This window comes from Lepidothrix coronata, unplaced genomic scaffold (genome assembly GCF_001604755.1).
Source record: "Lepidothrix coronata isolate B3197 unplaced genomic scaffold, Lepidothrix_coronata-1.0 Scaffold72, whole genome shotgun sequence".
Classification (NCBI taxonomy): Eukaryota; Metazoa; Chordata; class Aves; order Passeriformes; family Pipridae; genus Lepidothrix; species Lepidothrix coronata.
The window spans coordinates 1,542,400-1,559,873 of record NW_016690252.1 but is presented as its reverse complement, the minus strand read 5'-3'; the positions used below and the strand labels follow the sequence as shown (position 1 = coordinate 1,559,873).

Sequence of the window (17,474 nt, the reverse complement as noted above, 5' to 3'; positions counted from 1 at the left end):
AACACAGGCATGATGGATTTTCATACAAACTAATATTAAATTTTCTGATTCAAAGTCTTGCCTTGTTTCCTGTGGAAAATCAACTGGGTTGAGTCACCAATTAGTTGCAAAAGTTGGGCCAACTGCCCCAATCTCATCCTGCAATGCCAGACAAGGCTTGTAGGCAAAAGCTGAGCATGGGGCCAGTATAGCAGGAAAGGGACTGGTTAAAAACATTCTCCAGAGTGTGACAAAATGTTGGAAACTATTTTCATGGCATGCCTGAAAAATACCAGACTGCTTGCTGAGGAACCTGAACAGTGAATTTGTTTTGCTTCTGCTTCCCCTACAGGCTGTGAATTGTGCTGATTTTTTTTGATTTTTTTTTTCTAGATTTTATTTCCCCTTGGAGAGAAAAGCAGCTTTTCCTGCTTGTTGTGGAAAAGCAACATGCTACTATGTAAGCAAGTTCAAGGTGGGCCACTCTGTCCCTTCCTCACAGGTCAGAGCAGGGGGACACATGCCCAAGGCTGCCTTTTTTGAGGGAGAAGCAAGCAGCAGAGATGCCTAGAGACTGTGATGATGAGGAACATGGAGAGAAGAGTACAAACCATGCCCAGTCCTGCTCCTGATGACAGTGGAGGCCAATAAACGCTCACGGAACTTGGCAGGAAAGGGATTGGATTAATAAATCCCTCTGGCATGAACAGCTAAGAGATTGATAAAGGATTAAAGTCAAAACCTTAAATCAGAGTAATTTCTCAGTACTGGAACTTGCAAATGCATTGATTGTCTCCATAATAAAAGCATGGTACTTTGCAGGCTGCTTGAATTTTGCTGTCCAGAGAGGGATAAAGTGGGGCTCTGTGGAGGCAAACATTTACAACACTAAATACAACTCAATTTCCACCCATCTACATCAGAAGCTTCAGTGCTGACCACAAATACACAGCATTGAGACAAGCTGCCAATGCTTTAGGAGGCTGTATAACCCACAAAAGACACCTGACTCAGAAACAAGGGTACAGGTTTCATTTTCTTTCATGGAAGGTAAGGCCTGCCTGAGCCTTTTAAATGAGCCAGCACTCTCTCCTTTTTATTGATCCCTCAGCACAAGCACTAATGCTGTTCTCCAACTCAGATTACTCATTCAGCTGATGAACCTGGACTTTTACTAACCATGTTTTTTTCTCCAGTAGGTCTCTCCGTGACCATTTCTACTCTATTACTGATTCCAATTGCAACGTGTGGGTCAGAATGACATGAGCTTTTCTATCTAATCCTTTCAATTATTTAGTGGCTTGGAGTGAACAATCCCAGTGCAATGTGAGTGTGGTAGGAAAATCTATGCTTGTATCCACAGCCAAATTTCTTAAATGTGAATCAACAGTTCATCTTCCTGTTGAATGCTATGAAGTGTGAGTCCCTGGTGGTCAAAATGCGATTTTGGCTTCCAGGGGCAGCGGGAGGCCTTCTCAGTCCCAGTGTGTTAGAACAAGCTCCTGGAAGGTGGTGAAGATGTGCATGAGTCACATCAGGTTTTAAGGCATGGAAACCTAGTATTTGAGCCTTACAAGTGTTGTGAACTACTGATACTTCTATCATCACCCAAGGGAGCTTTTGGATGCCAATCTCTTCCAGTAATTCTGAGCTATAAATTCCAGCCTTGCACACCAACCATCAGGTGCATCAGAACATAGGATGGAGGTTTTCAGTGCCCATTTTCTGTGTGGTGTTTCTTCCTGGTATAGCCAGTGGAGTCTGTGAACCCCATTTCTAGGCAAGTGAGGTCCTTCCCTGGCTTTCAGCTCATCTGGTTTTCCCAGATGTTTGTTTGAAGGCCAAATTCCCAAACTCTAAGTACCTGAGTCCTTTTAAGAAACGCGACTGATTTAGGCACTTCTAAAGATATTACTTTCAGAGTCCAATATTTTAACAAACCCCTGTAATTTCACAAATTAAAGTAGTTCTCACAAAATCCGCAATCAGACACATAACCAGCAAAGACAAGGTGAGAGGAGGAAAGGCTGAGGGAGCTGGGCCTGTTCAACCTGGAGCAGAGATGAAGATAAGTATCTGAATGGAGGTGTCAGAGGACAGAGCCAGGCTCTGCTCAGTGGTGCTGAGCAACAGGACATGAGGCAACGGGCAGAAACTGATGCACAGGAAGTTCCACCTGAGTATGAGGAAGAACTTCTTTACTGTGTGGGTGACTGAGCACTGGACTCGATTGTTCAGAGAAAGTATGGAGTGTCTCTCACTGCAGACATTCCAGAATCATCTGGATGCAATCCTGTGTCATGGGATGACCCTGCCTGTACAGGGAGGTTGGACCATATGACCCACTGTGGTCCCTTACAGCCTTACGCATGCTGTGGTTCTGGGATTCTGGGATTCTGGGATTCTGCTAACAGGCAGTCCTGCCAAACACAGAGAAAATGGGACACACAAGAAGAAATGAAAAAACGGAAGACTGATTTCCAGTCACTGGTTATTTCATGTTTGGTGAATTTTCTGTTGGATGAAAAGCTAATACAGGAAGGTGAAGGACAGAGATTCAGAGATGGGAAAAGTCAGAATGAAATTAAGCTGCTCTCCAGCTACTTCAGAGAAATCAGTAATTACTGGCAGTGTAACAGCAGAGCCCCAGTGATGCTCTTCACATGGCATTTGCAAGTATTTAAAATAAATTGTTTAGCTTTCATTTCACTTGGCTGTTCTACTTTTTACCATTGTACCTAGTAAAGTACTCAAACTCAGACACGGTTGGTCATCCCCCCTCCCACGAAACAGCTACAGATGACCAAGAACACTGAGAGTACAGGTGTGTTGGCTTGCAGAGACAACAGCAACCATCAGCAATACCAGCAGGGCTGCAAGAGCTGGGGAAGGGCAGCTTTAACCAAATCCAGCTTCCTTCTGGCTTGTCACTAATTTTCCAGAGACACTTTGTTGAAGAAACAGGACAGAGCAGAGGAGGTTGGGAGGGCATGAAGCAGCCTGCATGTGCCTCTGACATTAAGAAATATGTTCAATTAGGGGTCTGAAGATCCTGTCTGATCATTAGCGAGGTTACTGTGTTGGGTGATGTATTGCATTTGTGTGCAAGTTTTTGTTAGTGGGGAATTGCAGAGGTGGGCTCTGTGAGAAGCTGCTGGAAGCTTCCATATGTCTGACAGAGACAATTCCAGCCAGCTCCAAGATGGACCTGCCATGGGGAGCCCATCAGCAATGGTGGTAGAGCCTCTGCAATAACATAGGAAGGGGAGGAAAAAACCTGCAGACAGAGGAGTGAGGATGTGTGAGAGAAACAGTCCTGCAGACACCCAGGTCAGTGCAGAAGGAGGGGCAGGAGCTGCTCCAGGCTCTGGAGCAGAGATTCCCCTGCAGCCCGTGGTGAAGACCATGGTGAGGTTCCCCTGCAGCTCATGGAGGTCCATGGGGCAGCAGAGATCCACCTGCAGCCTATGGAGGATCCCACACTAGAGCAGGTGGATGCCTAAAGGGGGCTGTGACCCCGTGGGAAGCCCACGTTGTCATTGCATTTTCCCTCCTCTGTCCAGCTGAGTGACAGAGCGGTTTTGGCAGGCACCTGCTGTCCAGCTGGGGTCAGCCCACCACAGGTAATCTACCTGTCTCCATGCTTGAGTGGCTGTTATTGTTTACCTTGGCTGAACACCCTGTGTCCACCGAGACTCCGCCCAACCCCCTCCAGAGGGAAAAGGAGGAGGGAAGGGGGGAAAGAAAAAAAAACTTGTAAAACCGAGACCGCTGAGAAAGGCAGTTTTATATTTACAGTTTTATAGGCAGTTTTATATTTACACAGAGAAGAAAAAGAGAAGCACTATAAACAGAGGGAAGACTGACAATAAAGACTAAGTCCTCACAAAAGGTGTTTTCCTCCTCCAAAGAACAGCTGTCTATCCTGTGCAACTGTCCCAAAAGAGAAGGAAGGAGTTGTTTCCTTCTTGTCTGTTTATATCTGAGCTGACATAACATGATATGGAATAGCTTATTGGTAAAATATACATCAAGTGACCTATGCCAATTTCGTTTCCCTCCCAGGGAAGGTTACAAACCCACTACAGTGGAGCAAAGCAGCCTTGACTTGGATTTCAGTGAAGAAGTTGGAGAACAGAGAGCTGTGCTGTCAGTCTGACTCGCTGGGGAATTTGTCTTCACCAGTTCTACTTCACCTAATCCTGGACATGGTGAGAGAAAAAGAACACATGGAGCAGCACATGAATGCATTCCTCTATGTGTGTATGTGTGTGAGGAGGTGATTCAGGATCCTTTTAATACCACTATCCTGCTCTGAACAGCATGGGGAACAGCCTTTTGTCTGGATTTGCCAGCCACATCACATCTTGCCCCTCCTTTCTTGTCCACCTTGTCACTTGATTTTTAAGACACTTTGTCCCCTTATGACATTATAATCATTTAAAGAGAGATGAACCTGCTCAATGAATAAACCACTGCCTTTGTGCCAGCCTCACACCAGCCTGTGCTGCTCACTCACTCCATCTGAGCCACTCAGCCTCTGATCCAAGTGCTGTTTCAAGGTAAGCTCTAATGGTCACAACAGCCAAAGCAGCTCACGGAGCTTTCAGTAAGGCAGGAATAACACGTAAGTAAAAAGGAGCAAAGGAAATGCACACTGCAGGCACAACCAGGACTGTAACTGGCTCAGCCTTGTTCCCTGTCTGGCAATGGTGTCCTATTATAGGAGCCTGCAAAGGTCCTCAATAAGAAAGTGCCCCAGCATGACCAGCACTCAGCAAACCATCCCTGTTCCAGTGTGGTTTCACCTGCCTGATCCAGGATGTGTCTGAGGACAGATGGGCAGACAGCTGCATGCTGACAAATGATGCAGACCCCCACAGGGAACATCCTTTAGAGATAAAGTCATGTCTAAATCAAGAGGGGCTGAATTCTCCCCTTATCATGGGAACAGCTACAGCCCTAATGAATGATTTCAAGCACTGCTTGAAATGACTTAGTGCAATTTAAAATGGTTACCTGTTTAGCTGGCAGGATGCGTCTAGCTGCTTTATGATGAGGGAAAATAGTAACAGAGCACGGGAAGCAGAATGGACTTAACATGAATGTCTCTAAATTAAAAATTAGACTTGAATGCATCCTTAAAATTACTTCCCTGGTTTCAGCATTGAAACAAAATCATAACCAGTTTTAACAACATCTTCCTGTTTTTTTAAAAATGAAATGCTGAACAGTTTCTTTGGTGCACATGGCTATGTAGTGGGAGGCCTTGGTTTTGCCTAAACTCTGCCTCAAAAGTGGCAAAAGTAGCCATATGCTTGAGACTCCCTTTTGTGACATGAGGCAAAGCAGACAACCCAGGAATCTGTTGAACATCACCCTGTACTATGCTGAAGAACTATTTGGAGGATCAGACACTGCAAATCCACATTTTCCATTTGTCTCAAGATGGTAAGTGAGTCTGGCTATGATCAGTCCGTGATGGGTGGAGAGTGACTTAGGATTCCATGGCCTCAGTGTCACTGGGCTTGACTACCTGCAGCCCCCTCAGCTGGGGCAGCCTGATTGGCACAAATGCTGTTTTATGACAGATGAGGCTGATTTGCTTCCTTGCCACTGTGAGGTGGAAGCAGGCAGGTACTAACTGCTCCTGTGTCTTTGCTGAGAGCTGCTGGCTGAATCTCAGTAACTCAACTGCTTGTGAACCTGCCTGACCAGGACACAAAGCTTCATGCTATGGGGACAGTGCAGTACGGGCCCATGGGATTTGCTGCAGTGGGGAAGACAAAGAGAAATTAATTCAGTGTGATAGAGTTGTACTTTTGCATCTTCAAGGTCTATGAGATGAGATTTTGGGATGTATTTCCCCTCTCTGTCTCCCACAGTCAGCCAAACTGTTTCTAAGGCTGAGGACTGCAGTGACTCCCTGATGAATTCTAACTTCTCAAGCAAGCTGAGAATTTAAATTACACATTAAATAAAACTAATCCTTCTGTTAAGATCCTGCTGAATAATGAACAGTCATGAGCAAATGGAGGGAGAAAGAAAGAAGTGCTGTCTACAACTTCCTCAAGCACAAGTCCTGATTTCAGCTCACTTGCATCACTTAGCTCTGGGACATTAGCATGCATCTAGCTGACACTGAAACCTTCTCTACCTTTCACCTCTGACAGAGAGTATTTGTCAGTGAGGACTTTGTCACTACTTGGAGAGATTTCAGGGTATGTACATCAATAGGGGCTTTGCCTCCAGGCTGTAAAGAAAGGAAGGTGTAAGAAAGTTGTGTGACAGGGCTATGGTGATCCCAGTGCCAGCCATGCTCCCTGGGGAGATTTGGAGAGTGTTAAGTGTGGCATTAGTGCAGCTGATGGCTGTGCCTCCCTGCATCGAAAAAAAAGGCGAGAGAAACGTGATTTTTACTAAACAGGAGCAGCAGAAACAAAAAGGATCTGTCGGTGGTCAGCCCCCTACTGTGAATACAGGGAATATGGTTTCAGGCTGATACGTGCTGGGCATCGGCACTGATTATTCAGGCCAGGCCATCTGAATCAGGATTGTTTCACTTGGTTTCAGAAAAGACTGTTCAGATAGCAGGGGTCAGACAGCTAAGTCATCCAACTACCAGCTTGGGCGAGACACAGTATTTTTAGCTGAAGCACATTATTTTTCTGGCCCAGCCAGACTTGGGGAAGACAGCGAGCTATATTCTAGTTTCTAGCTCTTAGTTGTGAGAACTGGCTAGCAATAACAGGTGTATGAATCTGCCTTCCATGGTCCCTCTTGGGCCAGGTTTTAAATATGCAAGTAGCAGCATTTCCATATGTCTTGGTCTGGCTGCTGCTCTGTGCCTTTGGAGTGGCTGAGAGCTGGCACAAACACCAGTGGTCTGGGTGTGGCTTTAGGTCCCCTTCAGCTCCCAAGAAGGCCTGATCAAAGAACCGGTTAATGACCTAGAGAGTACAAAGTTAATGTTTTTGTTTCTCTTTATTCAAGGTTGCAGCTCTTCATCTCTTGTATAGGAGCTACTACAAGCAGCAGCCAGTATGCACAGCAGGTCATTCACTGCAGTTACACATGTAGCAGTGAAAACCTTATGGCTGTACACTTCAGGGAAAAAAACCCCACTATTCTGAACATAGAGTATCTTCCCTCTTCATAGCACAACACAATTGTGAATCATTTTTGTAAAACAGTAGGTTGTATTTTACTGCTGGTAGAAACTATTTAACTGGTTTACCTTAAAGCCATGTAGAGCATCTGTGGCAGCAGGGGACCGGAGAACCGGGATTGCTGCTCCCAGTCCTCCGTTTGAGCTGTCTCTGCAGCCATTTTATTCAGACAGGTTGTGAGTGTGTAGCAGCAGGCAGCAATTCATCTCTTTATCTTTGAACACCTTTCTGTACTTATTTCAAAGGCATCTATTATCACAGCTCCCACCTCAGAAGGGCATTTGTTTTGTTCTCATTCAGCATGTGCTTCCCCACTTAATTTTAAAGGATTGAGACTTTTATTCCTAATGGCTGCAAAATACTGCATATAAAGATTTATCACTGTCAAAACTGGAATATATGAATAGTACTGGTTATATTTAATTTTTTTTTCCCAAGTTTACCCTCAGAAAGGGACTTATTTGATATTTCCATGTACTTTTCAAAGAATATTTTTCCTGCCAGTCAGAAGCAAAAAGCTAGATATCTGGGGAAGCACTTGTATCCTGACAACTCCAGCTAAAAAGTGTCACTTTATAAACAGATCTCTACAAAATATAATTCATAAAACTGAGGTATTCTCTCTCTTAACATACTTTAAAGGGACAAAGAGAATTAAGTTATTTCACCTGGAAAGATCTGGAAATGCTCCCTCATCATCTCTAGTCACCTGAACACAGGTTTAAGTCAAAGCCATTCACTTGACCCTGCTGAATGATGTTGCAGACAAAAAAAAAAAGGAAAATAAAAGAAAAAGAAAGGAGTCTACTAAGTGCAATTTAACTCTTTTCATTTGAAACATCAGCTATGCTAAAGGCATCATCTACCAGATAAACAGAGTTAATATTAGTGCCTACATCACATTTATTCTGAGTCCTGATGTTCTGTGAAGAAGCATTAAGGTCACTGATGCATGTAGTAAATATGATGTGTATTTAGGAGAGTGACAGTACAAACTTGCTTAGCTGAATACTCGCAGCCTTTGGTTACACAGGAGGTCATTGTATAGTGTGTATTTGTATAGAACCCACTTAAATAGAGTCTGGAAAGGACCCTTGGACTTTTCTGAGGACTGCACTGCAGCTGACAGTCCAAGCCATGTTTCTGGCTTTATTTAGCAGCAAAATGTCATATATTTGATCCACTCTGCTTTATCATCTGCTGCACTGGGTTTCTACAAACCTGTACACTTCAAACAAAATTCCATATTTTCTCTCTAACAAGATGAAAGCAGACAGAGAAAGGCAACCAGGCTGCTTAACAGGCTGAATGGATGGATACTCCTCACCCCACTTTGACAAATCTCTGCTCTGTAGTACAATACCTACTGTTTTCTTTCCTGAAAAAGGAAAGAAAATGCATTACTAGTGAGCAGGGTATCTGGAGGGCATGTCACCCTCCAAATACTCTGCTCCCCAGAAGAGGACTTTCAGGCATTGTTTCACTAGATGAATTGCCTGTTTGCTATGATTCTCTACAGGAGAACAGGATATGTACAGCTCAGGGTGCCTCTTCTTGCTATTCAGTTAATGACCCCCAGTCCTGGGTACTTGGATCACCAGTGGCTCAGCCAGAGATGTCCCACAGAGCAAACCTGCTCCCCCCTAACAGGATTACTGACCTGATACCTCCATTAGAGAGGCTGCCACGGTCTGGAAATTTGACACACAGCCTTGGAGCTCAATTAGTTCTTTAATAAGTTTATGATTAACCAATCTGCTGATTAAGTTTTCATTAATTAGGCTGGCAGGAATTCTATTTCAGAGGGATAGTGGCCCCTATGGTCTTGGAGATCTCTGTTGAGCCCTTGTGTGTGGCATGCCCTGACACTTCTTCCTCCTGCTCCAGAAGTACCTGCAAGAGTTGTTGGGGAGGCACCTGAGGCTGTTGTCAGATCACTGGGGCACAGTGGCCCTTGGTGACAGCTCAGTGTTACAGCCTGGTTGTTATACCTGGCTGCAGCTCAAAGGCTCCCGCTCCTCTCCTCTGAAGTCTTGCCAGACGCTGTAGAGGGAGGCATGCAGGGTTTATCTAGGGCAGCTGGAGACCTCACAAGTACAGTTTCAAAGGGCTTAGCCTGTCATTTTGATATTTGGATTGGGGTGGGTGGCTCACCTCAGGGAGGAGTGGGAACTCCTTTCCTCTTTCTCTTTGCAAAGAGTTTAGAGAAAGCTCATGGCTTCACCTCTGGCTTTGTGTTTTGGCTCATGCTCTGAAGGACTGGGCTCACTGGGGGGTGATCTGTTCTCTGTAGGGTGCCTCGGCAGAGAGGGCAGCGTGCTGCCACCTTTCTTCTCCAGCTCGACCCTGTTTTGGTAGAGAAATCAGGCCTAAGTTCGCAGATTGGTCCCAAACTATTCTAAATGACTGCACCTTTTCCCATCCTCAAGGATGGGATCCCCTGTCTCCTTTCTCAGTCAGGGCTCCTATCTGTCGGTGTTAGCCACTGGAGGATGGCAGAGGGGATGGCAGAATGCTGCTGCCAGCTATTTTATGTTCCTTAATATCCTTCTCCTTACAGGTGCAGGGCTGAGCGTTTGGCAACTGCCTTTTCCTCACACCTCTCAAAGGGACTGGTGACAAAACACAGCCATGCTTCCAGCGGCAGATGGAAAAAGGACTGGCCAGAGAAAACTTGTGTCCCTGCTGAAACCCCAGGCTTGAGAGACAGGATGAAAGACAAGGTTTTGGCTGCAGCTGCTTTGAGTGCTGCAGGAGGAGAAGCAGGGCTGGGGGATGCAGAAGCAGGGCTGGGGGATGCAGATGCTGTCCCAAACTGCAGAGCCCTGGGGCTGTAAATCAGATATGTGCACTGCTGAGCTGAAGCCCCTGTCAAAGGAGCAGCAGTTCCGGTGGCAGGGAGAGCTCAAAGGGGCTCAGGGAAAGCCTGACTCATGCTGAAGAAAGCAGTAACATACTGGGAAAGATAGTGACAGTTCTTAATATAGAACTCCAATGTCAATGAGTTTGTGTCATGGTATAGTATTTTAATCCTGATGGTTTTTACACCTTTGTTACGCTTTACTGGGGCAGTGCATGGGACAGCAATGCTCAGAAGAGGTTTGGTAACACAAGCTGCCAAAGGGCTGAGGCTATGACACTGCTATCCCAGTGCTGCTCCTGCCGGGCCACAGGCAGCCCCAAAGGATAAAGGGTGGGTGCTAAAACATTGCTGGCCTGAGCAAGGTTTAAAACTATTTTTGGGGGTCTGTAAATGGGAGTTTAGGCAAAGGGGAGGTAGGTGTGACCATGACTGAATGTCAGACACTGTGTCTCACTCCACACACCACTAATCTTGCAAAGACTCATGCCTTTGGATTGGCAAACAGGCCTACCTCCTCAAAAGAGCAGGCAGAGGAGGTTCCTGATTCTGCCTCTCAGCTGCCTACTCTCAACACCTTAGCACTGAGACTGTTGGCAATGCTGCAGCTGCTGAGTCCCCACTATCTGACCCTCTCTCCTAAATGAACCAGTGAGGCAGAAATTCTGGCAGACCAACAATTTTACTGCCCTCCTGAATGACCAGCTGTATGCACTGAAGGGAGGAAAAATCTCAGCTTGGATTTGCCCATCAAAAGACCATTAGCTAAGGATTTCCTACAGCATTTCTAAGAGAAAAGGAAGGAGATATGCAAAAGCAATACAAGAATTATCATGATTTTTATGCCCTTTGCATGCCTAGGTCAGGTATATGTTGGGCCACAGCATGCACATGTTCAGCTTCACTTGGCACATTTGAGAGCGAAAATTGCCACCTGTATACAAACATAAGGTTTATTTTGTAGAGCTACCTGTTTGTCTGCCTGACTGAGCTGTGGTGAGATGAAAGGAACAGAAGAGTTGTAGGAGTAGAAGAAAAGAGGAAAGAAACAGCCTGAGGGTCTCAGCAAGCAAGGCTTTATTGCAGTAGAGCTAAGGAACTAATGAGTGTGTATAGAAGATGCAGTTGCTTGCCTGAGGAAATTAAGACAAAAAAGAGACTGTACATAAGGACTACAGACAGCTAGAATGGGAGGTGTTTCAACGATTTACTGTTTCTCTTGGTTTCAACTTCAGTTTGAATTATCTTTCAACAATTAAGACATACACGAGGCTTTAACTTTTGTACACGCAGACACTTAAACACAGCAGAAGCGGACCGACTTTAATCATGAAAAAGGGGAATGAGGAGGGTCAGGTTATATAAAGGACTCATAAGGGTCAGGATATATCAAGGACTTTATAAGAAATGATCTGCCTGCCCTTCAGTCAGGTTGTGCTGCCAGGTGAACAGGCAGATGTGAAGGGAAGAGGAGATGACAGTGGGGAGATGCTGGCTGGCTGCTGATGGAGCAGGCAGGATGTGCAAAGAACTAAATCCTACAGACTCCAATTGAAAGCAAAAGACATGAAGAGCAGGAGGTTGTAATCTTAAGGCATGGTGGGATTTCAGAGAGCCTTTGCAGAGATACAAGCTTGCTTTGTTTTTCTTTTTGCTATGCATTCTTGTAAAGAAACTAATTTTCCTGTTCATAATCTGATTTGAATCAAGAACACAGGTTTCCATTGCCAACCAACTGCATGCAGGGCTCATAGTATCAACTGTTGTCTTTTTTTTTCCTTGTTATTTTTCTCCACACAAGCACCAACAACTTTTAGGTCATACTGTATCTCAAATTACCCTGGGGACAGAAAATAAGGGTGACAGGTTTATCTGTCCTTAAGACAACTTCATTTTGAAGTGACATCAGAAACTGTCTCTGAACTGGGATGTCTGCAGGAGACAAGGAGTGGGAATGAGGTACCGGTTCCCCAGAGGCAAGAAGTTCAAGCACATGCAAGGAGGACTCTCTCAAGTCTGGAATCTCTTTCTCACACACGGTATGCTGGAAGCAGCCTGGCTTTTGCCAAAATCCAAACAGAAATAGCTTTAACACTCAGATTTCCGGACGGTCTCTCCACCCCAATGATGCTGGCACACTCAGTGCTGAAAAAGGACTAGGGAAAGCTGTGAGAAGAGGGAAAGGGTGGCAGAAAATACTCACTGCTTTCAACAGGTCTTTGTGGTTTGTAACAGCTGCATTTACGAGGTGAACGGAAGGGCAGTGCCAAGCTTCGGGGAATAAAAAACCTTTAGCTTCTCTTCAGTAGAGATGTGGAGGAAGCCCAGGGACTGACAGCCTTGTCCTTTCCAGGGATGGCACGTAAGCCAGAATTTGGGGGCACTGGAATCTGCGGAGCTGCCTTTAACAGTTTCTCCTCTGGCAGTGTGTGCACTGGGAGAATGAGAATCATCATTCTCTGATCACCCAATAGACAATCCAGCAAAGCCATCTGACTGAGGAGACATGTCCTGACTTGCAGCTCACAGGGATAAAAATGAGGACAAAAAGAACAACAACTCAAACTAGCAATTTTCTATCCCCTGCATCTGTTCCCTGGGTACTTTAAGTCATATTGACTCAGCCTGATGACAGAAACAAGGTTTCTTCCTACCAGGTCTCCAGGGTCCAGTAAAATATAAAGAAAAGCAAACTCCATCTCCTCTCCTGACCACGCTATGACAAAGCTGTCAGAACAGCTCTGACAGTGTCATGTCTGCAGCAACGTCTGGTGGGAAAGGCACAGAGAGCCATCACTCTTCCACATTCCTCTGGAGAGAACTGTATTGGAAACCAGAGGCAGAAGGTATTTTCTTCTGTAAATTGCATCGATTTCATGCTTAAAAGCAGTGAATTGGAATTAACAAGACTTCCAACAACGTGTCCCTGCTGTGTCTGTTCTGGAGAGGCTGCTTTGCAACAGCCAATTCCAGTAACACAGAGAGATAAATTTGGGGGTTAAATATACCACGCTTTGCTCACTGGATAGGCCTCAGTGGCTGGAAAAGTGAACATATGGTTTTCTTTACTTGCAGTGTTAAATGTGCTCTGCTTACTTTGGGTGACCTTGTGAAAAATCGTACTTAGGATTCACCACTGGCTCCATAACCTGATCATGTGGAACAGAGCTCATGAAGGTCAACCCACATCTAACAACAACAGTGCAAGGTGCTGGGGACGTGGCAAGGCATCACCATGAGAGTGTTTGTGTTTACCAGGTACATCCGACAATCTCCAAATGCCAAAAGTCTCCAAGTGAAGGAACAGAGCAAAAGTCAGTGCCTGCGTAGATGGTGCTTATGGGGCACTTTCCCTACGGAAATCTCTGAGGACCATGGTCTTCACTTGAAGTCAACAGGGTGATGTTAGCACTGCCAGACTGGCAGAGGGATCTGTGTGTAGCAGACACCAGAGGCTTTGAAGAACTGCCCTGACTAATAAGTTTTTCAGTGATGTCCATTTACATATCATGACATGCCCCTGCTTACACTTTTCTTCCACCCAACAACCTCATTTCCTTCACTGAGCACAGCTCAGAGTACTCAGCCTTTCCACAGCCCTGCTTGTTAACCACTGCTAAGGGGCCTTTTGAGCACTAACTACATGGTGAGTACTCATGAGCCAGAGTAAATAATCTGTTGAGGTGAAGGACCAGAAGAAATGTGCTCATGAATCTTCAATTTTAGGGCCTCAAATATTCTCTGGTTAATTTTTCACAATTCTGTGATTCTGCCTCTGGATTATATACCTGGTCTATAAGGTCTGACAAGTTGTTTTTTTGTTTTATCCTGCCTTTGAAAAGTTTTAGTATTGTTCTGTAACCTTGTTAGATGTTTTGTTGCGAACAATCAGCTTTTTTCCAAACTCCAAGACCATGAAAGAGAACTTATTTTTTCTGGGCTACAGACAACACATCAGTTTGCTACAGACCAACATTTCCTTTTTCTCAAGGCAACCTCCACACTTTAACAGTCTTGAACACCTGCTCACTGCCTCCACTCCTGCCCTAAAATCTTCAAAAGATCAAAATAATGTTTTTCAAGTTATTAAAAGTAGGTGAGCCAACCTCACCTTCCAGGGTGGATTTTAATCTTCCCTGATTCAAATCCATTCTTCTGTTCTACAGGGAAAAAAACCATGTAATGCAAAAGGGAAAAACATGGGATGGGAGGATTCATTTCCTTTTCTTTTCATTCTGTCTTTTCTTACGTTGTTGGTGGCATGCAGCAGGTAGGGTGTGTGACAGCCAGCCTTTGGGTCCTGTCTTTTTCTGCAAAGTTCCCTCAAAAATCCAAATCACATAAAAAAAAAAAAAAAAAAAAAATCCCTCCACCAATCTAAGTGCCTTTTCCAATGTCTAGTTGAGACATCACCAACACCAAGAAGAGCTCAAATTGGTCTAAGAAATGGAGGTGTTGTATAGCCAGCTTAGTAGCAGCTTGTCACCTCACACAAACACATGCACAAACATCTTGATTTTGGTTCTTCTTTCTAATATTCCATCACTACACTCCGTGAATGCCCTAGGACATAGTACAAGAAATCAGCTGCTTGCAGGTAATAAAAAATCACTCAGCATTGAGAACCATGAACAAAATGCAAGTTAGGAAACACATCTGTAAGAGAACAAATCTCCCTGCCTGTGCACTGGAGTCAGTAAGCAATACAAGCAAAGGAGAAAATGAATTTTAATACGTTTTTAAATTCAATCACTGTAAACAAGAAGATTTGGTGAATTAAAGAGAAAGAACAGAAAGCAATAATTAAAATTTAAAAAGAAGAATATTTATAATGAAGTGAAAATCAAGTAGTAACTGGGTTTTTCTTGTTTACCAGTGGACATACCAGAGGACTGCTTTGTGTGCCAGTGGACACAAGTCACCTAAATCTAGCTCTGCAAATCCAATTGTGTTTGTGCTGGGAGCCCAAAAGAATAATTAGAGAGGACTTAATTTTTTTCAGTAGGGAGTAGAAACTATACGACACCTAAAAAAGTAACTGGAGTCCTAAGCAGAAAAAGGATCACAGGATTACTTCAAGTTGGAAGGGGCCTCAGGAGGTCTCTAGTCCAATGTCCTGCTCCAAGGAGCATCAGCTCTGGTATCAGATTGGGCTGCTCAGAGCTTTATATTTAGTCAGATTTTCAAAACCTTCAAGGATGGAGATGATACTACCTTCCTGGGAAAAGTTTTCCCATGCTTGATCATCCTCATGGTGAAAAAGGATTTCTGTAAGGTGAGAAAAGAAGCAGGTTGGGAATGAAGTGTGCAATTGATGCTCCAGGCAATTTACTTCCAACTCAGGCATGTTGCTATCATTCCTCAATAGCACAGAGGGGGTTTCACATGAAGCTTTTCCACTCTCCTTAGAACTCTCCAGATTATCCTGGTCATCTCCCATCTGATGGTCATGACCAGGTCAATGCAGACAACTGGCACTGTCTTTTGCTCTCTTTATTCCTGACCTTTTCCCTTTTTCTATCTGCCCTGCCTTGAAGCAGAGGAGATTACAGCCTGGTTCTAGGTCAGGTGAATGTCCTGTAGATGGTTCAATTCACTTAGTCAACGAGACCCAAAGCAGCCACAGACTTTTCAGCCATGTCTCTGCTTCCTAGGGAGATGGAAACTCCCAGGTACCCGTGAATGTTTAATTGCAGATGGAAAGAAAAACACTGCCAACCAAGGAGCTAAGATCACCTCCTTGTGTTGCTGGTCATCCCCTTTCAATGAAGGATAGAAAACCCAAAGGACTCAAAGTCAAATTCAAGGACTGTTGTGTATTGTGGCTCTTCTGCACACCGGCAGGAGTGCGTTGGCTGTGTAAGCTGGAAAGAACTAAAAACACGATATCTGCCTGCACAGAAATAACCATGTCAAAGTTTTGCTTTCACATTTTGCTTCACCCCTTGCCCAACAGATCAGAGGCTGCATAAAGCCACATTTCAACCTGACAGTTGAAGCATTCAGGCAGAAAAAGAAACTGAACTTGAATCTTTCATGTTATGGCTGAAAGTCTGTATCTAAAAAAGACATAGCTGCTTTGTGAACCTGAGTCTCCCAAACTTTTTATAGTCAAAAACCATGTTATGAATTAGACATGAATCTGTGAAGAGTTTTGGAACAACCAGTTATATGTTCTTTTATTGACCTTATAAAAAAAAAGTAGTGCTAGGGTGTACTAGGAAGTTTAAGCCCAGGATACTTGTTTTTCTTTAAAAAAAATATAAGCAAACCCTGAAAATCTAAATTTTAAAAGCAGCCTCCATTACGGACTCAAACTACTCATGCTTGACAGCATCACTTTAAATATTAAATATGCTAGCCTTGTTCAAGACATATTTTTAGCAATGTCATTTAATATGTCAAACATGTTTTTTCAGATGAACTTATTCAATTGTCTCACTTGTACACTTCTCTCAATTTTCTAGTCCTACAACCAGTATTTAAAATAAATCACAGGAAATCTTTCCTTTTTTTTTTGAAAATCAGCTCTTACTTTCAGGCTGGGCAGTGATGGGGGCCAGAGAGGGGCTGTTTTCTGGCACAGAGTGGCTTGGGAGCTATGTTGCAGCAGAGGAGCTGCCAGCAGCCCGCAGCTTGGAAACACCCAGTGTGATTAAACCTTCTTCTCATAGCCAGCTCACTGTTTACTCACGGCAGAAAGCACTTTTTAACTCGTGAGCTTCAGACTGGTGAGCTAGACAGAAGAACTGCATCATTCCTCCAGAAGACATTAACACCTGCTGACTTAATTGAACCAATTTCACAGCAGTGATCAAAAAAGAAGGTATGTAGGTTGTTTGGAAAAAGTGGGGATTGTCTTCCATTTAAGAGCACAAGGTAGAAAAAAATCAAAGTTATAGCAAACATAAAGTCACAATTTTGCGTTTACAGTAGAATTACCTTAAAACCCTGTAGAGGATTTATTTTATTGTGCTATAAACAGTGCTAGTTTACAAGACAAAGAGTTGGAAAAATTCCAACTTAGGCTGAATCAATTCAAGCTCTTCTCAAGGTAACCAGGGAGTGGGATAAAAAAGGAAGAGAGTTAAGAAAAGAAAGAGAAAGAAAAAGATTTGGGCAGAGTTCACAGGTGAAAGGGACAATGGAGAGGAAGGAAAGCAAGAGTCCTTGAGAGCAATGGCTCAGCTGTACAGTCTCTAAAAGTGAGGATGGATGATTTCACTGATATGGAAAGTAGGATGAAGCCTGGGAGAGGAGCAGTTTGCAAAGCAGCATGGAGAGAACAGGAGTCTACTACTTGTAGGAGGCAGACACAAACAGATCACAGTGGTTATACAGGTGAAGCTGGAGATGGATCTATCTGCCATGAATGTACATTACCTTTCCCCTTGTAACTGGACCTGGAGAAAGGACACAAACATTGCCTATGGGGCATGCTTTTCTATAGGTTAAATACTCAGATG

The 17,474-nt window shown here is 44.2% G+C and overlaps 1 protein-coding gene across 4 annotated transcripts in view; it reads right to left on the bottom strand.

Annotated features, from left to right (window-relative positions):
* Positions 1-17,474, bottom strand: part of FAM219A (family with sequence similarity 219 member A) — a 95,754-nt gene that overhangs the window by 15,279 nt on the left and 63,001 nt on the right. The gene's annotated exons all lie outside the window — the stretch shown is intronic.